Source organism: Miscanthus floridulus, chromosome 7 (assembly GCF_019320115.1).
Source record: "Miscanthus floridulus cultivar M001 chromosome 7, ASM1932011v1, whole genome shotgun sequence".
In the NCBI taxonomy this organism is placed as follows: domain Eukaryota; kingdom Viridiplantae; phylum Streptophyta; class Magnoliopsida; order Poales; family Poaceae; genus Miscanthus; species Miscanthus floridulus.
In genome coordinates, this window is record NC_089586.1 from 81,723,093 (window position 1) to 81,743,858 (window position 20,766).

The 20,766-nt window shown below is 47.1% G+C and overlaps 1 pseudogene; it reads left to right on the top strand.

Moving 5' to 3' along the window:
- Window positions 1-4,961: 4,961 nt before the first annotated feature.
- Window positions 4,962-17,204, top strand: LOC136465735 (uncharacterized; annotated as a pseudogene).
- The last annotated feature ends 3,562 nt before the right edge of the window (window positions 17,205-20,766 follow it).

Genomic DNA, 20,766 nt, shown 5'->3' on the forward strand with positions numbered 1-20,766 from the left:
CTTTGTTTTCACCACTACATCATCCACATATGCCTCCACATTTTCACCGATTTGATCCCCAAGGCAAGTTTGGATAGCTCTTTGGTATGTGGCGCTAGCGTTCTTTAGTCTAAACGACATGGTCTTGTAACAGTAAGCTCCAAACGGAGTAATGAAAGATGTCTTGCTCTGGTCTTGTTCTTTTAATGTGATCTGGTGATACCCTGAATAGCAATCGAGAAAGGATAATAGTGCAGACCCTGCTGTTGAGTCAACTATATGGTCAATACGTGGTAGCCCGAACGGATCTTTTGGGCAATGTTTATTGAGATCTGTGTAGTCGACGCACATGCGCCACTCGTCTATGTTCTTCTTCTGCACAAGGACCAGGTTTGCTAGCCAGTCTAGATGAAGGATTTCTCTGATGAATCCGGCTGCCATCAGTTTTGTGATTTCCTTTTTAATTGCTGCTTTTTTGTCGGGTGAGAATCGTCGTAGCTGTTGCTTTACAGGCTTGGAGCTTTCATTAACATCAATTCTATGCTCAGCCAACTCTCTTGGGACACCTGGCATGTCGGCCGGTTTCCAAGCGAAGATATCTTTGTTGTCCCAAAGAAAGTTGGTGAGCGCGAGTTCCTATTTTGCCGAGAGGTGAGCATTGATGGTTGCTGTCTTGGAGGTATCGCCAGTGCCCAAGTCGATTTGCTTGACGTCGGCTTCTTTTAGTGGTGCGATGATACTGGGCTTTTTAGCTGGTATTTCTAATTCTTCTTGGCTCATCTCTGCAGCAATTGTGGCTATTTCTTTTCTTCCATTGTCGGCTTGTGCTTTGGCTGCAATTTGGATTGCCTGAACGTCGCAGTCAAAAGCACGCTTCAAATCACTTTGAAGAGAAAGGATACCATTGGGTCCTGGCATCTTAAGCAGTAAGTACGGATAATGTGGTATTGCCATGAATTTTGCCAGTGCTGGGCGTCCGAGGATTGCATGATATGACGAATCGAAGTCTGCGACCTCAAATTTGATAAACTCTGTTCGGTAGTTCGAAGGAGTTCCAAAAGTAACGGGTAAAGTAATTTGTCCGAGTGGCATGGCTGCCTTGCCTAGTACTATGCCGTAAAAAGGTGTACTTGTTGGTGTAATCATCCCGGCGAGTTGTAGTCCCATCTTCCTTAGTGTTTTTGAAAAGATGATGTTGAGTCCAGCTCCCCCGTCGATTAGTACTTTGGTGACAGTCATACCAGCAATAGTTGGATCTAGAACCAGTGGATAATGGCCTGCGTTTCCCACGCTAGTCCATTGGTCTTCTCTAGTAAATTGGATAGGATACTATGACCAATTGAGATATCTTGGTGTAGCCGGTTCTGCTGTCATGATAGTCCGTAGTGCTAGTTTTTCTTGATGTTTGCTTCTGCAATCTGGAGCCCCTGAGAAGATCACTGCTACCGTTCCCTTGGGTTTTTGGAATCCTTTGTCCTCGTGGTTGTCTTCATCTTTTTTCTAATTGTCCTCTTTGGTGTTCTCCTTACTATCTTTTCTTGTGTATCGATCATTGAAAGTGTAGCAATTTCCGATGGTGTGCCTCCCATTAGGGTGCAATGGGCAACATATGTTTTCAATGTCATCATATCTTCTGGGTTTGGAAAACTTCTTTGATTTGTCGGCCATTGCCATAGTATTGTCTGGTCTACGTTTTCTTTCTTGATGTCTGCTATTTCGATGATTTTGCTTGTCCGGGTTGTCCTGGTTGCTTCTATCTAGGAACCTCTCTCGTGTTTTTTCTTCTACAGTAATCATCTTTTCTACTGTTCGTCTAAATTCTTCATTGTTTCTCGGATTTTCTTTGCAGAAGTCTTGAAATTGCCACCTAGCCATGATTCCGTGAGAGAAAGCTTCAATTACTTCTCGTTCGGTGATGTCATGCACTTGAGCCCGTAGTTCGCCGAATCATCAATAGTAATTTCTAAGACTTTCGCCTTCCTTTTGCTTGAGTCCTTTTAGTTCTGCATGAGTGATTGGGTGTGTAATGATTCCTATGAAATTTTCACAAAAAAGCTCTTTACAAGTCCTCCCAATTTCTGATAGATCCTGGATTTAATTTGTCGAACCATTGGAGGGGCATGGCTTCTAGTGCCATAGGAAAGAACAGGGTTTTGATATCATCGTCTCCTCTGGCTAGTTCAATTGATTGTGAATATATTCTGAGCCATTGTCTTGGTTTAGTTTTGCCATCATACTTGGAGTGGTTAGACGGTTTGAACTTGTGAGGTAATCGTACCGATGCAAGCCTATTTGTGAAACAGGGGAATCTGTCGTGTGTTCCGGGTTCTTTGAATTCGGATTCGGCACCTCCTTCTGGCCAACTGTTGTTTTGATGGGAATAATTCTGCGAGGCTGTCTGGGTAGGCACCCTACTCCTGGTCTTCCTTGGTTGTTCAAATTGGTGGCCTTGATTATGTTCCTTCCTACTTTCTCTGTTATGGCTTCCACCTGGCCCAAGTCTTTCGAAAGCAGACTTCCTTTGATTTTGATCTTCTTGCCTGTGGGTTGTTGATCTGGTGGGTAGTCTTGATTGGGCTCTCTCTTCATGCGTTCTCGGGATCGTCGACCGGAGCAAGTCTTGGAGCTGTTCATACTTCTCTCCGGGATGTGAAGTTGCTCTGAGTTCTTCTAATGCTTCTCGAATCTTATCGTAAGGCGTATTTGTCGTGCGTCTTCCTTTGACTTCTCATTGTGATTTTCTTCTGTCGTATTCAGCCAACTCTGACTCATATCTGATCCAGGCTTCCCTGCGCTGCCTAGCACGGTGTTGGCGCCCTTGCTTCAACTTGTTTTTTCTTTCTCTAGCTTGTTTCTGACTCTCGGTTTCTCCATCGTAGCCCTGGGCAAAGGGTGATATGTTGGATTCTGATTCATCTGATGACCTGACATCGGGTGCTTCTGGGGGATTTAACGGTGACCGAGGACGTCGAACCATGAGTACTTCCCGTGCGTGAGCCGTTCTGTTATTGGCGTTGGTTTTCATACTGTCGGAGTTGCTGATGACTTTAGTAGATGCCTCGATGTCGCAAATCGAGTCTCCTTCTTGGTAGGGTAGAATAGCCATCGTTGTTGTGCTGACTAGTTGGGTTCTGCTATCTTCAGGAACGGAACCTGGCCAGTGGATGATACAGTCTTGCGATGTTATCGTTAGCACGAGACCCTCCTGGGCTCCTGTCAGTGGTATCCCAAGCATTGGATTGAAAGATCTTTCGAACTGTCCCTGATAGGATTTTGCCATGTTGTCGAGCCCAAATAGAAAAGAATCCGACTTCTTGAAAGAACTCTGAGTGTAATCCGAGTTGTTTTGGGTTGTGCCCTGGAATCCTGCCAAAAAAGAACTCGGTTTCTTGAAAGAACTCAAATAAAACTTCACCTTGGACACGTAACTTGAATTCGAGTCGGATGCGCGTAGCCGTGAAATCTGATTTGAATCGGATATTATGAGCTACGCGAATCTTTTGGTGAGCTGATCTGTCGTAGTTGTCGAAATAGGAAATTCTTCATGATGATCCGGATCTTTGAGGAGATGGCCTTGAAGCTTACCGTAGTTGTCCGCCTCGCAGATCCATGAGCCGAAGATGAAAGTTGATCCCGTCGGGAAGATCATGTTATCGAGGTCCACCGAGCTCTCGGATGCAAAGTCGCCGAAAGCCCCCTACCTAGTGCGCCAGCTGTCGATGTTTTACCACCGATAACCTGCCACGGGGGTCCTCGGGGCAGTATTATTCGGGCTTCAGCGTATGCAGAACTCGACGGTGAATGCAAGAGACAGTCGATTTATCCTGGTTCAGGCCCTCGACTGTGGTCGAGTAACAGCCCTACGTCCAGTCGGCGTTAGCCTCTGCGTTGGATTGATTGTGTTGTAGAAATCGTGATCTGTTGTCCTCTTCCCTAGGAGCCCTGCCCTCCTTTATATAGTCAGGAGGCCAGAGTCCTAGTCGGTCTACAATGAGCGTTCCTAGTAGGATTACTGAATAGTACTACTACTAAGATTACATGGGAAGAATCCTAGTTAGACTAGATCTTCTCTCTCCCTTGCGGGGTATCCTGTGGGTCCCGCATCGATACTTGCATCCTACCTGGACTGTGACACAGTAAGCCAGTTGGATGATGAGTTTGACATCATGCAGTGGTGGCATGAGCACAAGCTTACTTATTCAGTACTTTCTGTTCTTGCTAAAGACATTTTAACCGTGCCTGTGTCAACCATTTCTTCAGAGTCTACTTTTAGCTTAACTGGCAGGATCATCGAGGAGCGGCGGTGGAGGCTGAACCCTGAAACTGTAGAGGCGCTTACCTGCATAAAGGATTGGAAGAATGCTGAGATAAGACTACAACACATAGTGGAGGACAAGGAGCTGGAAGATGCCTTTGCTGGTCTTTATCTTGATGTCGACTAGTTCACTTCCTATTTATGTAATAGTTCTGTAATAACTGAGACTTGGACTTATGGTGATGGATGTAATGAACAATTAATCTAGGAGCTGACTGTACTCTTTTTCTGTTTAGGGTTTCTCACAAGGGTGAATTTTACCTAAACATGTTTTTAATGAGGCAGCCATTGCACAGCTCCTACTTAAATTAGTTTTAGTTTCAAAAGTTTGTGTTCTTTGCTGTGCTGTGTTCTGATCTGTTTTTTATCTTTTGTGAACTTAGTCATTTTATATCTCTTTGAATTGCTGTGTTGAGTTCATTGAGGAGTTTTGCTAGTTTAGTGCCTGGACCGACACGAGCACGTTAGGCCTGGAGTCGGTACGGCACGACACGGTATGCTCTAGGAACGATAGTGTCGTGCCTAGGCCTGGAGTCAGACATGGTGGCACGACATGGCACGGCATGGTTCATCAGCCGTGCCTAGCGTGCCGTGCCCAGGCGTACCGTGCCGGGGTGGGCTAGTGCCGTGTGTGCCGTGCCGACACGTTTGGAAAACTATAGCCGCTGGGAGATGGGAGAGAGCTCGGGCGTTAATGCTCCTCTGGAGACTCCACTTTCACCATCTTGGCAAAAAGCGAGGACAAAGTACTGGTGGCGTAAGGATGCAGCCGAGCAGGCGACGGATTCCGGGAGAGCTAGACGGCCGGCTGAGCTCTCTGCTCGGGACACCTCCATGGTGCGGACCCGGAGGCCTTTAAAAGGCGACTCGCTGGGCGTTGCTATCGGTGCCTCGGCCTAGACCATCGAGTAGCGCAGTGCAGAGATCCGGTCCGGTGCCTTCAGTGCAACGGCGTCAGACAGACACATCTCCCGCCTCTGCCCCTCCCGCCGCCGCCAACCCATCCATAGTCGCCTAACCTTTCCATCGCCTGACCGCCGCCGCCCCATCTCCACCAAACTCCGCAACCGCCTCGTGTTCCCTCCTGAAAGCATCCACAGCCGCCTTGTCTTTCCGCCCCTCCACAGCAACCCGCCGAACACATCTGAGCCACCTCGCCCATCGCCAGCAGCCTCCCTGGAGATGGAGAACGTTCCGGGGCACGCTCTGAACCGCCCGGCGCGCAGCTCGGTCGTCCTGGCGTCCGGCGAGGCCATGACCCGCGAGGCCAAGCGCCTGATGCTCCATGCGGTCACCATCGTCACGCCGCCGGGGGGCTACAGCCCCAGCATCAGCGAGGTGGGATACGCTCTGTCCAACCAGCTGCACGTGGCGCGGGGAAACTTCCACGTCGCGCCCCTCAAGCCGGGCGAGTTCCTGGCGGACTTCAAGGCCTCGCCAGAGCACGACCGCGCCTTCCTCAAAAGCTTCATCGAGATCGGCGAGACCGTTCTTCCCATTCGCCCGTGGCGTCCATCGGGTGGACCTAGGGAGACCACATGGCTGTTCCATGCCAAGATCACCATGGAGAACGTCCCCATTGAGGCTTGGAACGAAGGAGTCATACTCATCCTGGGAGATTGCTACATCCTGGACAGACTGGATAGCCGCACGTTGGCGCGAGCCACACTGGAGTTCCTGACATGCTAGGTGTGGATGGAGGATCCTGATGATCTGCCAAGATCCACGGAGTACACTCTGTTCGCAGCTCGGGCAGGCCAAGCTCTGGAGATGCATGGGCTTGCCGTCCCGCCTGTTCCGCCGCCTAAGGGCAAGCTGGGCGAGAAGGCGATCCTCATCCACCTGGCTGGCTATGAAGACTGGCGTGCACGAAGCCCGGACGTGGCGAGCTTAGGGACCTCATCGGAGCATGGCAGTTCGGGGCCGGAGTTCATCCCTTTCCCCTGGACGCCTGGTGTGCTCGATGGTCGCCCGCCGACGTAGGCGAGAGCGAGGTAGCAGGACTGTCGTGCTCCACCCCCCTCCACCATGCCGAGACCACGACCACGACAACGACACCCGTGGGCCGCGGCCCCGCAACGACAACGGCTTCAAGAGCTCCCGGGTGCGGCAGCTCTTCACCGGTTGCTCCTCTGATCGCTCGGTCCGAGTGCGCACTCGCTCGCCCCCAGCCTATCGCCAGGCAGGAGCGATGGATGCAGAACCACTGGATGGGGGCGTTCCTGGGCTCGCTCGCCTTCAAGGTCAACACGTGGGAGGGACTACCTGCTGCACGCCACCGACGACTGGGAACGTCGCCATTCCCGCTCACCGCCTGCCTACGGGCGCTCCTGGGCTTCCCCTGCTCGCCAGCGACACTTCCCGGTGAGCTCGGACCCCATTGCTGACTTCTACTGTGACCCGGTCGAGGTGGATGGCTACTGTCGTCAGGAGGACGACCCCATGCTGCAGGAATCTCACCGTTCCTGGACCTCCGCTGAGACAGAGCCCCGCTACTCGCCTGATGACGGTGGAGGCGACGCGGCGCACGGCTCCCCGGTGTATGTGCCGGTCTCGGATCTGTGGTACACGGGCCGAATGCAACATCAAAGGCCCACCCCAGTCCAGCAGGAGGTGGTCTTCGGGCCAGGGGTCCAGCTTGACGACCCAATGGCCCACGAGATCAAGGCGGCCCACCGTGGGCAGAACGGGTCGCCTGACTCGGCCAGGTTCTCGGATGACGGCCAAGTCGACGACATCTCCGACTATGTCACCCGGATGGACATCGACACGGCTGCGGCGGCGCAGGTGGATGCCCCCACGCCGGCGGACAGCCTGCCGGTGGCCGGCGGGCGGGACCTCGGCGCCTCTACTGCGGCCTTCCGTGGAGGGGGAGGACACCAGAGCAGCGACATCTGCAGGGGCCTGTTCCGCGACATCCCCGACCCGCTGCTTCCCGCGCCGGCCGTGTCTCCACCACGCCCGGCATCCACCCGTACTGTGAGGCAGAGGAAGACGATGGAGGCCAAGCGATCCAGCATGCGACTGGTGGCCGAGCCATCCTCAGTGCCGGTGTCCCAGCGCGCTCAGCAGAAACTGATGCGCGAGCTGGACTTCCTCAACTCCCAGGAGACCGAGCCTGATGCAGCTGTGACAGCCTATGTTGACATGTATGGTGATGACCTCCCCAAGCACGCAGTCAAGGCAATCAGGGCGGCGACTCGCATGGGGAACAAGAAGCTGGCCAAGGTCCTTGCAGCCCTGGCGAAGGAGGCAGATGCAGCTGACATGGAGGTTCAGTGGATGATCACTGCAGCAGACAGGGAGCTTGTTGCCTCAGTTATCAATGTGTGTTAGTTTAGTGCCAGCGCCAACCGGCACTCGACCGGTCAAGTTAGGTTTATTTCCAGTATGTGTTGTCATGTGGTTGAAGAAGATGGCTCAGGTATGTAGAAGTTGTGTCTGTATGTCAAGCTGGCTGTCATCCTGTTGTTTGGCAGTGGCAGAAGTTCTGTATGTTGTTAACTTGCTGAATGGATTGTGGGCTTGCTGGCAATGTGTGTTCCCCTGTTGCTCTTCTGTTCATGGAATGGATGAAAGCAACCTAAAAATTTTCAATTGGAATGTGTGAGGCTTAAACAGTGGGGCAAGAAGGGAAGCAGTAAAGCTAATGATACAGAAAACAAAACCGCAGATTATCTGTTTGCAGGAAACAAAATTGCACGCCATTGATGGCTTTCTTGCAATGGAATTCCTGGGGCCGGAGTTCAGCTCCAACTTTGAATACTTGTCAGCAGATGACACGAGAGGAGGGGTTCTGATTGCTTGGGATCAGGACTTTGTTAGTGGAGATGCAGTAGACTGTAAGAGCTACTGTCTATCAGTGGAGATCACATTGAGGCAAACCAATACTGCGTTCACCATCACAGCAGTATATGGGCCGACAAATCATGCTGAAAAGGATGATTTTCTGGTGGAGTTAATTGCATCACAACCAGCAGTAGCAGTGCCATGGATTTGCTTAGGTGACTTTAACTTAATATGTGAAGCCAGGGACAAAAACAACACCAACCTCAACTGAGCACAGATGAGGAAGTTCAGACAAGCCTTGGATGCTAGCGAACTAATAGAGAAAAGAATTCAGAACAGAAAATATGCATGGAGCAATGGACAAAGGAACCCCACTTTGGTCTACCTTGATCGGTTTTTCTGCAACAAGGAGTGGGCTGACATTTTCATCGGCGTCAACCTGCAGCTGCTATCTAGCTCCTTGTCAGATCATTGCCTCCTCTTCCTATGCAATCTGCAGCAACCGCACAGAATGGCAGTCTTCAGGTTTGAGCACTTCTGGACCCGAGTGCCTGGCTTCCTCGAAATTGTGCAGGCTGCATGGTCGATGCCGGTGCGTGGGACCTCGCCACTTATGATACTCCATAACCGGTTACAGAACACAAAGAAATCACTACTGAGTTGGAGTAGATCCCTCTTCAGTGACGCCCGTCTACAACTTCACATGGCAAACGAGGTGATCATGCGATTGGACATTGCCTAGGAGTCAAGAGTACTATCAGATGCAGAGATAGAGCTGCAGCGAGAACTCAAGCACCATGTCATGGGATGGGCAGCGATTGAGAGAGCGCGTCGTCGGCAGAGTTCAAGAGTTCTTAACTTAAAAGAGGGGATGCCTGCACTAAGTTTTTCCACCAGAAGGCAAACGGTCGACGGAGGCGGCATCTAATTGCCTATCTGAGGAATGATGAAGGCGAATTTATTTGGAGGCATGCAGACAAGGAGCTGTTAGGATCGATGATTACCTCTCTGTGTGTAACCGTAGATCCGATAAGCCTCCTCGCCTTTCTCTGTTGCGACGCGTAGACGCCGGTGCCGCGGCGTAGTAGGCGTCCAGTATAGAGACAGCTCCGGCTCGGTGTAGTCCTCGCGGACGCCGGTGCTCGGCGCGGCCGGTGCGGAGACGAGGTGGCGATCCAGTGGTGTTTCCGTGGCCTGCAGAGGCGACAACGGTCGTCGGTGGACACATCCCGTCACTAGCAGCACCTCTTTAGGATCGAATTAGGGTTTTCTATGGGTGGGATGGCAGCTCAGTGAACCTCGCGACCCGAGCCCAGTTCCCCACTCCTCTATATATATGTGATGTGCGACAGGGGCCCACCAACCAGTTAGGGTTGGGCTCCCCCGATCAGGGAGCAGAGGCAAGGGCCCAATAGGCCCCTTGATCTCATTTCATCTTTCACTTTCATATTATTTACTTTTGTTCATTCCATTATAGATTAGCGTATAGAGCATGTCTCATCGTCACGGTCCATTGCCGATAGACTTAACAGCTACAATACACTACTCTGTTCTGAAATAGATACTTATCTTTGGCCTTCTTTTGTCCAGGAATTTTAGGCTTTCCCTTAAACCCATGCTAGCTACATGTTTTCTGAACATCATGTTCTCTGAACATGTTGGGTGGTAAGCCTTTTGTAAGCGGATCCGCGAGCATCCTTTTTGTACTTATATGCTCAAGATTTATGACTTGATCCCAGACTTTATCTTTCACAACATAATACTCTATGTCAATGTGTTTGGCAGCACCACTTAACTTATGTTGTAAGCATACTGTACTGCCAGATTATAATCGCAGTATAACTTGAAGTGGTCTATAGATATCGTCAACCACCTTCAAACCGGGTATGAACTTCTTTAGTCAGTTCACCTGCTCGTTGCCTCATAACACGCTACAAACTGTCATACATTGTGGACGATGTAGTGACAGTTTGCTTTGAGCTTTTCCATGAAATAGCTCCCCTTTGTGAGATGATAGAAAATCCACGTCTGGATATATATTCACTCTCGTATAATCAGAATCTGAATATTCCACTATGTGGAGTCAATCAGATCTTCTATACGTCATCATAAGACCTTTTATTCTTTACAAATAACGCAAGACTTTCTTTATCAATTTCAGTGTTCTATTCCAGAATTGCTCTAGAATCTGCCAAGTAAAACCCGATAACAAATGCCAAGTCAGAGCGTGTACATACTTGAGCATGTTGCAAGCTTCCGACAGCTGAAGCATATGGAACCACTTTCATTTGATTGAGCTCACATTGGTTCCTGGGGCATTGAAAATCCCCATATCTGTCGCCTTTGACTATAGGAGCAGGTGAGGGACTACATTTTGTGCATACTGAATCACTTTCTTTAAGATTCTTTCTATGTATGCCTTTTGTGACAGTCCTAATACCCCTTTTATTCTATCTCGGTGAATCTTGATCCCTAGAACGAACGAGACTTCACCAAGATCTTTCATATCAAGTTTTGAGGACAAATCTTTTTGGTCTCCTGTAGTAGACTGACATCACTACTAGCAAGTAAGATATCATCCACATACAGAACAAGGAAGATAAACTTCCCATTCTTAAACTTTACATGGACATAATTGTTCTCTACATTCTCTTTAAAACCCAAAATTCTTTATTGACTGATCAAACTTCAAGTACCACTGCCTTGAAGCTTGCTTTAATCCATAAATGGATTTCTTTAGGTGGCATCCTATTCGTTCTTTTTCTTCCATGACAAAACCTTTCGGTTGTGCCATGTAAACATTTTTCTCCAAGTCTCCGTTGAGAAATGCCGTCTTTATATCCATCTGATGTAATTCTAAATCGTAATGTGCCACTAATGCCATTATGATTCTAAAGGAATCTTTACATGAGACTGAAGAAAAGGTCTCATTGTAATCAATTCTTTCTCTTTGCATAAAGCCTTTTGCCACAAGTCTCGCTTTATATCTCTCTATATTTCCTTGAGAGTCAAGCTTTGTTTTGTAGACCCATTTACAGCCTACTGTTTTGGCTCCTTTAGGAATTATCTCCAAATCCCAAATTTTATTGGCATTCATAGATTTTATTTTATCTTCCATGGCCTCAAGCCACTTTGATGAATAATCACTTCTCATGGCTTCTTCAAAAGAGGTGGAATCAACCTTCATTTGAAATTCCTTAGTGTTGTACACTTCATAATTAGCAGAAATAGCTGATTTACTAACTCTTTGAGACCTTCTAGGAGCCTCCACATTTGGCACATCTTCTGTTTGAGGCTGTTGTTGCTCCCCCTCATGTGTGACAATAGGTTCTATAGGATCCTGAAGAACAGGTTCCTCATTGTCATTCATTGTTGCCACAGGTGGGGATAACAATAGGTGCTGACATCATAGTCTCTTGCACTGTCGGTGCAGCGATAGTATGTAGTGAGAAAATTAGCTCATGAATCATTGGAGTGGGCGTATACACCCGCTTCACTTCAAGGACAATTTCTCGAGCTACCATGCTCCCCCTCATCTTTTCATCCTCTAGGAAAATAGCGTGTCTCATTTCCACAAACTTTATGTCTCTCTGGATAGTAGAAACGAAAACCTTTCGATTTTTCTATGTAGCTAAACAAATGGCAACTTACTGTTTTTGGATATATCTTCCTAATGTTTGGGTTAAATACTTTAGCCTCAGCAGGGCTCCCCACACACACGCAAGTGGTTAAGTGAGGGTATTCTTTTCTGTCCATAACTCATACGGTGTTTTGAGCACCGACTTTTTTGATACTCTATTGAGAATATGAATGGCGGTTTTATCGCCTCCATCCATAGGCTCAACTGTAAGGTGGAGTAACTTATCATACTATCCACCATATCCATCAGGGTACGATTGATTCTTTTAGCTACTCTATTCTGCTGAGGTTCGTCCGGTATAGAATACTGGGCTACTTTGTCATTCTCCTATAAGAACCTTACATAAGGTCTAGAAACTTTGGCCATATGGGGTATGCCGATCGTAGTACCCCCACAGTCAGACCTGACTATCTTTATCTTTAAATTACGTTGGATTTTAACTTTTGCCTTAAATATCTACATTTATCCAATGCTTCTGTTCTTTCTTTGATTGGATAAATATAGACATAACGGGAGTAATCATCTGTGAATGTTATGAACAAATCATTACCATCCACACTCTTTACAGGAAACTGACCACAGATGTCTGTGTGAATAATCTATAAAATTCCTGTGCTTCGTTTGTCATCTTTCTTAATCTTCTTTACATACTTTTCTTTTATGCATTCCTTGCATTGTTCTTAATCTGAGAGCTCTAATAGAAGAATAATATCATTCTTAACTTGTCTTTCTATTCTCCCCCTCGAAATATAGCCTAAACGATAGTACTATAATTTTGACAACGCATCGTGAGCTCTTTTATGCCACCTTTTCCAGAGTAACACTCTGTCATCAGCTGCTTCATCAGCTGAGTGGCATATATCTTTGAAGAGCCAGTGAACTGACTCTTTATATGTCTTTGAAGAACCAGTGAACTGACTCTTTATTCTATCGAGGTACTCGGTGATCATGTCATGTTCTGGGATTGAGCCCACAATTGCAGGTTCAATCATGTTCTTTATCATAGCCAAACATTTTTTATTGGCAGTGACCCACTTCCTATGCTCAAAAGTCATAGGACATCTTTTGTGATTCAAAATCCCTTTCTTTAGCTGCCTTATCGGCATCATTCTCTTTTGTCTCCTTCACCGGTACCACAGACTCAGTGGGACACGGTGAGGTGACTACCCAGTCTATCTTAGTCAAGATGAAAACCAGGTCAAAACTTTTCTTAACATAAAATAACACCATTTGCATGCCTTGATTTCAACGTTGGTCAAAATCAAAACATACAATTATTCTTATACACTAATTCTACATCACCGTTGGGCAGAAATAGAATTAATGCATAAATCTTTAACTTTCATAACTATTCTTACACACTAATTCTACATCACCGTTGGACAAAAGTAGAATTAATGCATAAATCATTAAAATTTACAACTCTTCTTATACATTAATTCTACATCACCGTTGGGCAGAAGTAGAATTAATGCATAAATCATTAAAATTACGATATTGTTATTAACCACGTTGGTCAGAAAAATAACAACATCATAATCATGTCAAATCTCTTTTTCTCCAATTAAATACCACATTGGTTCAAAATTAATCGGAGAATCAACATTTTCTTTAGCAGCGGAAAAACTTTCTTTTTCTCCAATTAAATATCACATTGGTTCAAAATAACTGGAGAATCAACAACTTTACTTTGGTTGTGGAAAAATTCTCTTTTCCTTGAATTTTACCCACAGGGAAAATTGTATTTTCGATTTCCTTTAATCCATTAATCAATTTCCAGGAAATAAAGATTTACTGGAAAAACTTTTTCTTTTCTCCAGTTAAATAACACGTCGGTTCAAAATCACTGGAGAATATGCTTTTTCTTTAGCAGCGGAAAAACTCTAACTCAATTTCTTGAATTTTACCCACAGGAAAAAATTACTTTTTCTATTTTTCTTTTGAGCCAATTTGCATTTTTAATTTTCCATTTTTCAATTTTCCTGGAAATGGAAAATACAAAGCCGGGCTCTAGCTCTTCCTGTGTCGGCCCAAGCCGGTCAAAACCGACTCGGCCCATCTGTCCGCGTGCGCGCAGGCCGCAACCTAGGCCTGGGGCGGCAAAGTGCCGCGGCGCGCTCGCGCCCGCCTGGGACAGCGACGGCCCGATTTGATCTGCGCCGTTGATTTCGATCCGACGGCCGGGCGCTCGTTTCGGGCAGTATAAAAACCCACCGACACCGGCCTCCTTTGAAACCCTAGCTCACTTTCTTCGCCGCTCTCTCTCTCTTCGTTCTCTCTCTGTCGCCGCTCTCTTCTCAGCGCAGCGCAAAACCGAGAGGACACCGAGCGAGAGCGAGCAAGGCAGTGGAGCGACCATGGCGCCGTCGCCGACCCCCTCGTCGGCGTGCGTGCTCCCCAACGGGTGAGCATGCCGCCGTCGAGCAGCCTGGCCGCGGCGCTTCCTTGGCCGAGCTCGACGAGCCAGCTCTCCCGGCTCGGCTTCTTCTCCCGCGCCGGCGAAGGGACATCCCGACGCACGGTGAGGTAGATCCACCCCTTCCCCCTTCGGATTTGTATCTCCTTTTCTCTTATCTGGACAAGGGTTTAGATCTAGGGTTCAGAATCCAACCTTCCCCTTCTCTGATTTGCTTTTGAATCTCGAGATCGAGATGCTAGGGTTCCTTTTCTTCTAATTTCTTTTCTTTTCGGAGTTCATTCGAATCTCTTCCCTTCCCCTTCTCCCCCTTCCTCTCTTGGGATTAACCCGATTTGGGATGGGGTTACAAATTAGGGTTAGGGTTTCAGTTGAATCTTTTCTTTTGATTTGTCCATCCTTGCTTTTCTTTCTTGGGTTAGGTTTTCATTTTCTTTTGATTTCTTTTTCTTTTCAGAGTTCATCCGAATCGGTTCCCTTACCTTTTTCTTTTCTTTTCTTCTTCCCCAATCGGATCTTGATCTTGATTGCTTTTCTTTGTTTGACCGATTGGGGTTAGGGTTCGTGTGCCGACCCCTTTTCTTTGTTCTTTTTCTATTTGCTTGTTCACCCGAAAAAGGGGATCTAGGGTTAGGTCTTAGGGTTCGGCCAAATCCGAACCCACTCTTCTTCTTTCTCACGCGAGTTAGGGTTAGAGTTGGGAAAAACCCTCTTTCTTGTCAGATCCGAACTGGATTTGATCTTTTCTGTTCTTTGTCGTGCGCCGTCGAACGGTGCGGCTTCTTTCCGCACGCGGTGGCGGTGGTGACCGGGGTTCCAGTGACGTCTGCAACCCCCGGTCCTTTCCCTTTTCTTTTACCCGGTTAGGGTTAGGGTTACACAGAGGCAACCTAGCTCTGGTACCATTGTTAGGATCGATGATTATCTCTCTGTGTGTAACCGTAGATCTGGTAAGCCTCCTCGCCTTTCTCTGTTGCGACGCATAGACGCCGGTGCCGCGGTGTAGTAGGCGTCCAGTGTAGAGACAGCTTCGGCTCGGTGTAGTCCTCGCGGACGCCGATGCTTGGCACGGCCGGTGCGAAGACGAGGTGGCGATCCAGTGGTGTTTCCGTGGCCTGCAGAGGCGACGGCGGTCGTCGATGGGCACATCCCGTCGCTGGCAGCACCTCTTTAGGATCGGATTAGGGTTTTCTATGGGTGGGATGGCGGTTCTAGTGAACCTCGTGACCCGAGCCCAGTTCCCCACCCCTCTATATATATGTGCTGTGCGACAGGGGTCCACCAACCAGTTAGGGTTAGGCTCCCCCAATCAGGGAGCAGAGGCAAGGGACCAATAGGCCGTTGGGCCTATTGGTGGAGATCAACTAACAGGAGCAGCTAACCTCCTGCTACTTCCAAACAGTGCTGGGGACCAAGCTGAACAGGTGCCACACTTTGGACTGGGATAGCATGGAGCTAGGGCAAATTGATGACGACAACCTTGACCAACCCTTCTCCCTGGAGGAAATCAAAGATGCAGTTGATGACCTCCCCACGGAGAAAGCCCCAGGGCCGGATGGATTCACAGGTGGTTTTTATAAGAAATGTTGGGAAATCATTAAGTATGACCTGCTAGCTGCCATGGCAGGCTTTCGTGGCCTGAGAACTGGACTGCTCGACGCTCTAAATGAAGCAATCATTGTTTTGATCCCGAAAACAGAGACGGCGGAGCAACTAAAGGAATTCAGGCCTATCAGTTTGATCCACTCCTTCGCCAAGCTAATCACAAAGATGATCTCGAGGAGGCTGTCATCTCAAATTCAGTCCTTGGTCTCGAATTCCCTGAGTGCCTTCATAAAGCATCAGTTCATTCAAGATAACTTCCTGTATGTAAGGAACCTAGCCAGAGCATATCACCGGACTAAGACACCAGCCCTCCTTTTTAAACTTGATATCTCCAAGGCCTTCGATACTGTATCTTGGGAGTACATGTTAGAACTTCTGGAACACCGGGGTTTCAGCAGCAGATGGAGAGAATGGCTAGCCACATTGTTCAAAACATCACACTCGAAGGTACTGATAAATGGCGTGGCCGGCAAAAGAATCAAACACGCACGCGGCCTTCGGCAAGGTGACCCGCTCTCCCCATACTTATTCATTCTGGCCATTGACACGCTACAGAAAGTGCTAGAAATCGCTCACTACGAGGGCGCCATGCGAGGCTACGTCTCTCCCTGTATGCTGACGATGCAGTCATCTTCATCAATCCCATTCAGTCTGAGGTTACAGCTCTGTTCTCGATCTTGGGTAACTTTGGGGAAGCCACCGGACTTAAGCTGAATCTGGAGAAATGCATGGGTGCACCGATAAGATGCTCGGAGCTAAACTTGGATCAGATTCTGGAGACATTTGCTGGAAGAAGAGTGGGGTTCCCACTAACATACTTGGGATTGCCATTAACCCTCGGCCGATTAAAGGTGGTACACGTCCAAAGGGTGGTGGACAATTCAAGATCGAGACTGGCAGGATGGCAAGGGAAGCTCCTAAATATAGCAGGCAGGAGGGAACTGGTCAGATCAGTCCTGAGCTCAATCCTGACCTATCTGTTGATCGCCCTTAAGGTGGCAAAACAGCTTTTTCAGGAAATCGACATAGCACGGCGGCGGTTCTTATGGGCAGGTGACAGCGAGCTGACGAGCGGCAAGTGCAAAGTGGCGTGGACGCTGGTGGCGCGGCCGACTGAGTTTGGAGGCCTAGGCATTTTGGATTTGGAACGCTTCAGCAGAGCACTGCGCCTAAAGTGGCTGTGGTTCAATTGGACCAACCCCGAACGGCCGTGGAACGGGACAGAACTACCGGTCGACTCGGTGGACATTAGCCTCTTCAACGCTGCCACAACGGTAACCGTCCACAATGGGAGGAAAGCATCCTTCTGGCTCTCCAGCTGGTTAAATGGCCAGGCTCCGTCAAAGCTATGCCCACTCCTTTACAGCCACAGCCGACGCAAGAACAGATCGGTCAGAGATGCAATTGTGGGCGGATGTTGGATTGGATGTCCTGTTAGTTTGGGCTGGTTTGACTTATAAATCATGGCTGAAAATATTGTTGGTTGGTTTGGTGTGGGAGAAAAATACTGTTCGTTAGCTAATAAGCCAAATACGACGGAGCGAACAGGCTGACGCAACCATTGTTGGATGAATTTTTCAAACTTTGGAGAGTCATCCGCTACTAGAGAACAGACTTTAGAACGATGTCCCAATTTAGCATTAGTCTCAGTCAACGGTCGTCCGCGGGGCAGGATCTTTAGTCCCAGTTGGTAATACCAGCCGGGACTAAAGCTTTTAGTCCCGGTTTGGGTGATGTCCCGGGAATAAATATTAATCTTAAGTCCCGGTTTGCCCCCCTAACCGGGACTAATTATCTCGGCCTATACACCAGCTCATTTCTTCCTCCCCGAGCCCGAGCCATTCCATTCAAACTCATTGTCTCTGTTCTTCAGCTTGCTGTTGTTCTTGCTCTCTCCCCCTCCATTGGTGTTGCTCTTTGATTTTGGAGGTAACAAACTTAATCCTCTTATGTTTTATCAGTAGCTTATCTCATTTTGTGATGTAGATGCATATGTAACTTTATATGTTGGACTTTATTATGATTTTATATGTCATTTTTAGCTCAAAATCACATGATGATTTGCATATATGTTTGGATAAACAAAAGTTAAATTAGTTCATCAAAATCACGCCTCGCTCGTCCTCGCTGGAGCACGTGCCATCCTCGTCCTCGGCGGCTTACGTGATCTTAGAATTAATTTTTTTATGAAATAAAAAACTTAGAAAATTGTTAGAAAATTGTAGAAAATCTGTACTAGTTGAACTTGCGAACCGTGTTCAGCTCGGCGAGCATATTCTCTGCCGAGCGGTAACGGCTTTGATTCTACGAGGGAGAACGGCAATGGTCGTGGAAGACCGTGTTTCCTTTCTCGTAGAATCGGAGCTCTTCCTTAGCTAAGTACGGTGCCGTCCGGTGGAGAAATGCTCGCCGAGATAATCACGTAAGCAAGGTTAACTAGTACGAATGGTTATTTATTGAAACATGTTTTTGAGCTATAATTTGATGGATATTTGATAACTTCAGACCTACAAATGTCATCTATAAATGTTACTATCCTCAGCAACCTAAACGCCCGCGAGCTCACCGATATCGAGTAGGTCACTTAGAATTATTTTTTCCATGAAATGAAATACTTAGAAATCATGCCTTTTATTTTTTAGAATTAAATTTTCCATGAAATGAAAAACTTAGAAAATAGTTAGAAAATTATAGAAAATCCGTACTAGTTGAACTTGCGGACCGTGTTCATCTCGGCGAACATGTTCTCTGCCGAGCGGTAACGGACATTAAGGAGGAGCTTTGATTCTACGAGAGAGAGCGGCAACGGTCATGGAAGACCGTGTTGCCTTCCTCGTAGAATCGGAGCTCTTCCTTAGCCAAGTACGGTGCCGTCCGGTGGAGAAATGCTCGCCGAGATGATCACGTAAGCAAGGTCAACAAGTACGGATGGTTATTTATTGAAACATGTTTTTGAGCTATGTGATTTCTATGTCATTTTTAGCTCAAAATCACATGATGATTTACAATAGTAAAATCACTTGATAGTTTGGTATTTTACTATTATACATAGTACATATTTCATGGTTTAGTTAGATAAATAAAAAATTTTAGTTTTATTTAAATATGTTATTTTAAAAAATGTGAAATTTACACTAGTTTGCAAAAATAAGTATAGAAAGTAGATGACAACTAGTACCGGATCTTCGGCCTCTCGTTCGGTTGCGAAACGACTGAGGCCAGAACTCCCTCTCATTATCTGCGGCAAGTGTAGGCAGAAGATTGTGATGGAGTACCGAGTCAAGAGATAGGGACCCAACAAGGATCGTGTTTTCTACAAGTGCCCGGATCACGATGTGAGTTTTTTACGCATTTGATTATTATGGCTAATTGACCTGCTTTTCTTGAATATTTTTGACTAAATATTTTTTGGTTTTAATTTCAGTGGCAGGGCAATGGATGCGATGGTTGGTACTGGGAGGAAGATTATGCTACATACGTGCAGAATTCGGGTGCGCTTGAGGTAGCGGCTGCTGATGATGAGGCAGTGAGCCAGCAGGAGAAGCTTATTGATATTTAATAGAAGAATGATTTGTCTGTTTTAGTTGCGTACGGTCACGAAATAATTATATTACTGAAGTGCATTGTAGTTTTAGTTTGTTTAGTGATAGTTGGGATTGCTTACGTTGTAGCCAAGCTTAGTTAATTAATCAACCGTGTGTGTCATCTATGTTGTGTAATAAAATACTTAATTATGTTCAAGGTTTTCATAATTTGTCGTGTAATGCAGATTATGTCACGTCATTGGATGTACAATGCCGATCGCCGCTCCCAAGACTTTATTGAGGGCGTGCACTATTTCTTAGGTGTGTCCGAGGCAAATAAGCGAGATAGTTTCATGTGCTGTCCATGTGCCATATGTAAGAATTTAAAGGAATATTCAAGCTCAATGAGTCTTCATTCATATTTGCTTAAGTCAGGTTTTATGTCAAACTATATATGTTGGACTAAGCATGGAAAAAGCGGGATCATGATGGAAGAAGGTGAAGGAGAAGATTTAGACATTGAAGACACTAGGAGAAGCAGAAAAGACATTTATTCAATGGCGCAAACGCTTCATCATCATTCCTGGGGCGCCACCGCTTCCCCTACCTCACCTTAGGTACGAATGAAAGTGAATGAAATATTATTTTCTATTAATTTTATATTGGCTTAAAAAATAATTGACCCATAACTTATTTTTGTAGCAGGGTCTCCCCCTAGCCTAGCCTAATCATTCATTCTCCATTTCATCACAGCGTCGCGGGGGGCGAGACGACTTCATCCCCACGGCGATCTCCAACTCCTACACTGGCCCCATCGCCTCCATAACGATCTCCAACTCCTACACCGGCTCCACCGCCTCCACAACGATCTCCAACGCCTCCACGCCGGACTCCAACACCGGCCTCATCGCCTCCACGCCGGTCTCTAACACCGCCCCCACCCCCTCCACAGCGACGCACTACAAAGACGTCTAAGGTCCCGGCGGCAAAGAAGACCCCAAAAAAAGAGTTATTTCTCAAGAAATACTTCCTGAAAAGACTGATGAGCAAATAGCAGCTGAAGAAGATAAAAAAGTGAAAGATTTTTTTTATAGATATCCAAAAGCAGAGACAAGCGAAGCTTAAAGAGAAGTCGTACTTTTACATACCACGAGATCAGCTGAGGCAGAAGGTCGAAGCTCACAAGAAAAAAATGCTTGAAGTTCGTAAGCCTCCGCCACTATCAGACTATGACCGCTCTCTCGTGAAGTTACATGATGCACATAAGAAAAGGAAAAGAGCATCAGGGAAGGATGTCCCACAGCTCGGACAACAGAAACAACCAATGCAAAATCTTGTTGTTGCTAATGAATATGGTTCCAACATAGAAGTCTATCGACCAAACAACTCTGGAGAAGTGTCGGTTCAAGACCTTAATGCTTTTTTGAACAAACTGGTTTAACCTTGGATCAAGTGACGGGCAAAGCTCCAATCCAGAACCTGGAAGTTGATACCTAGA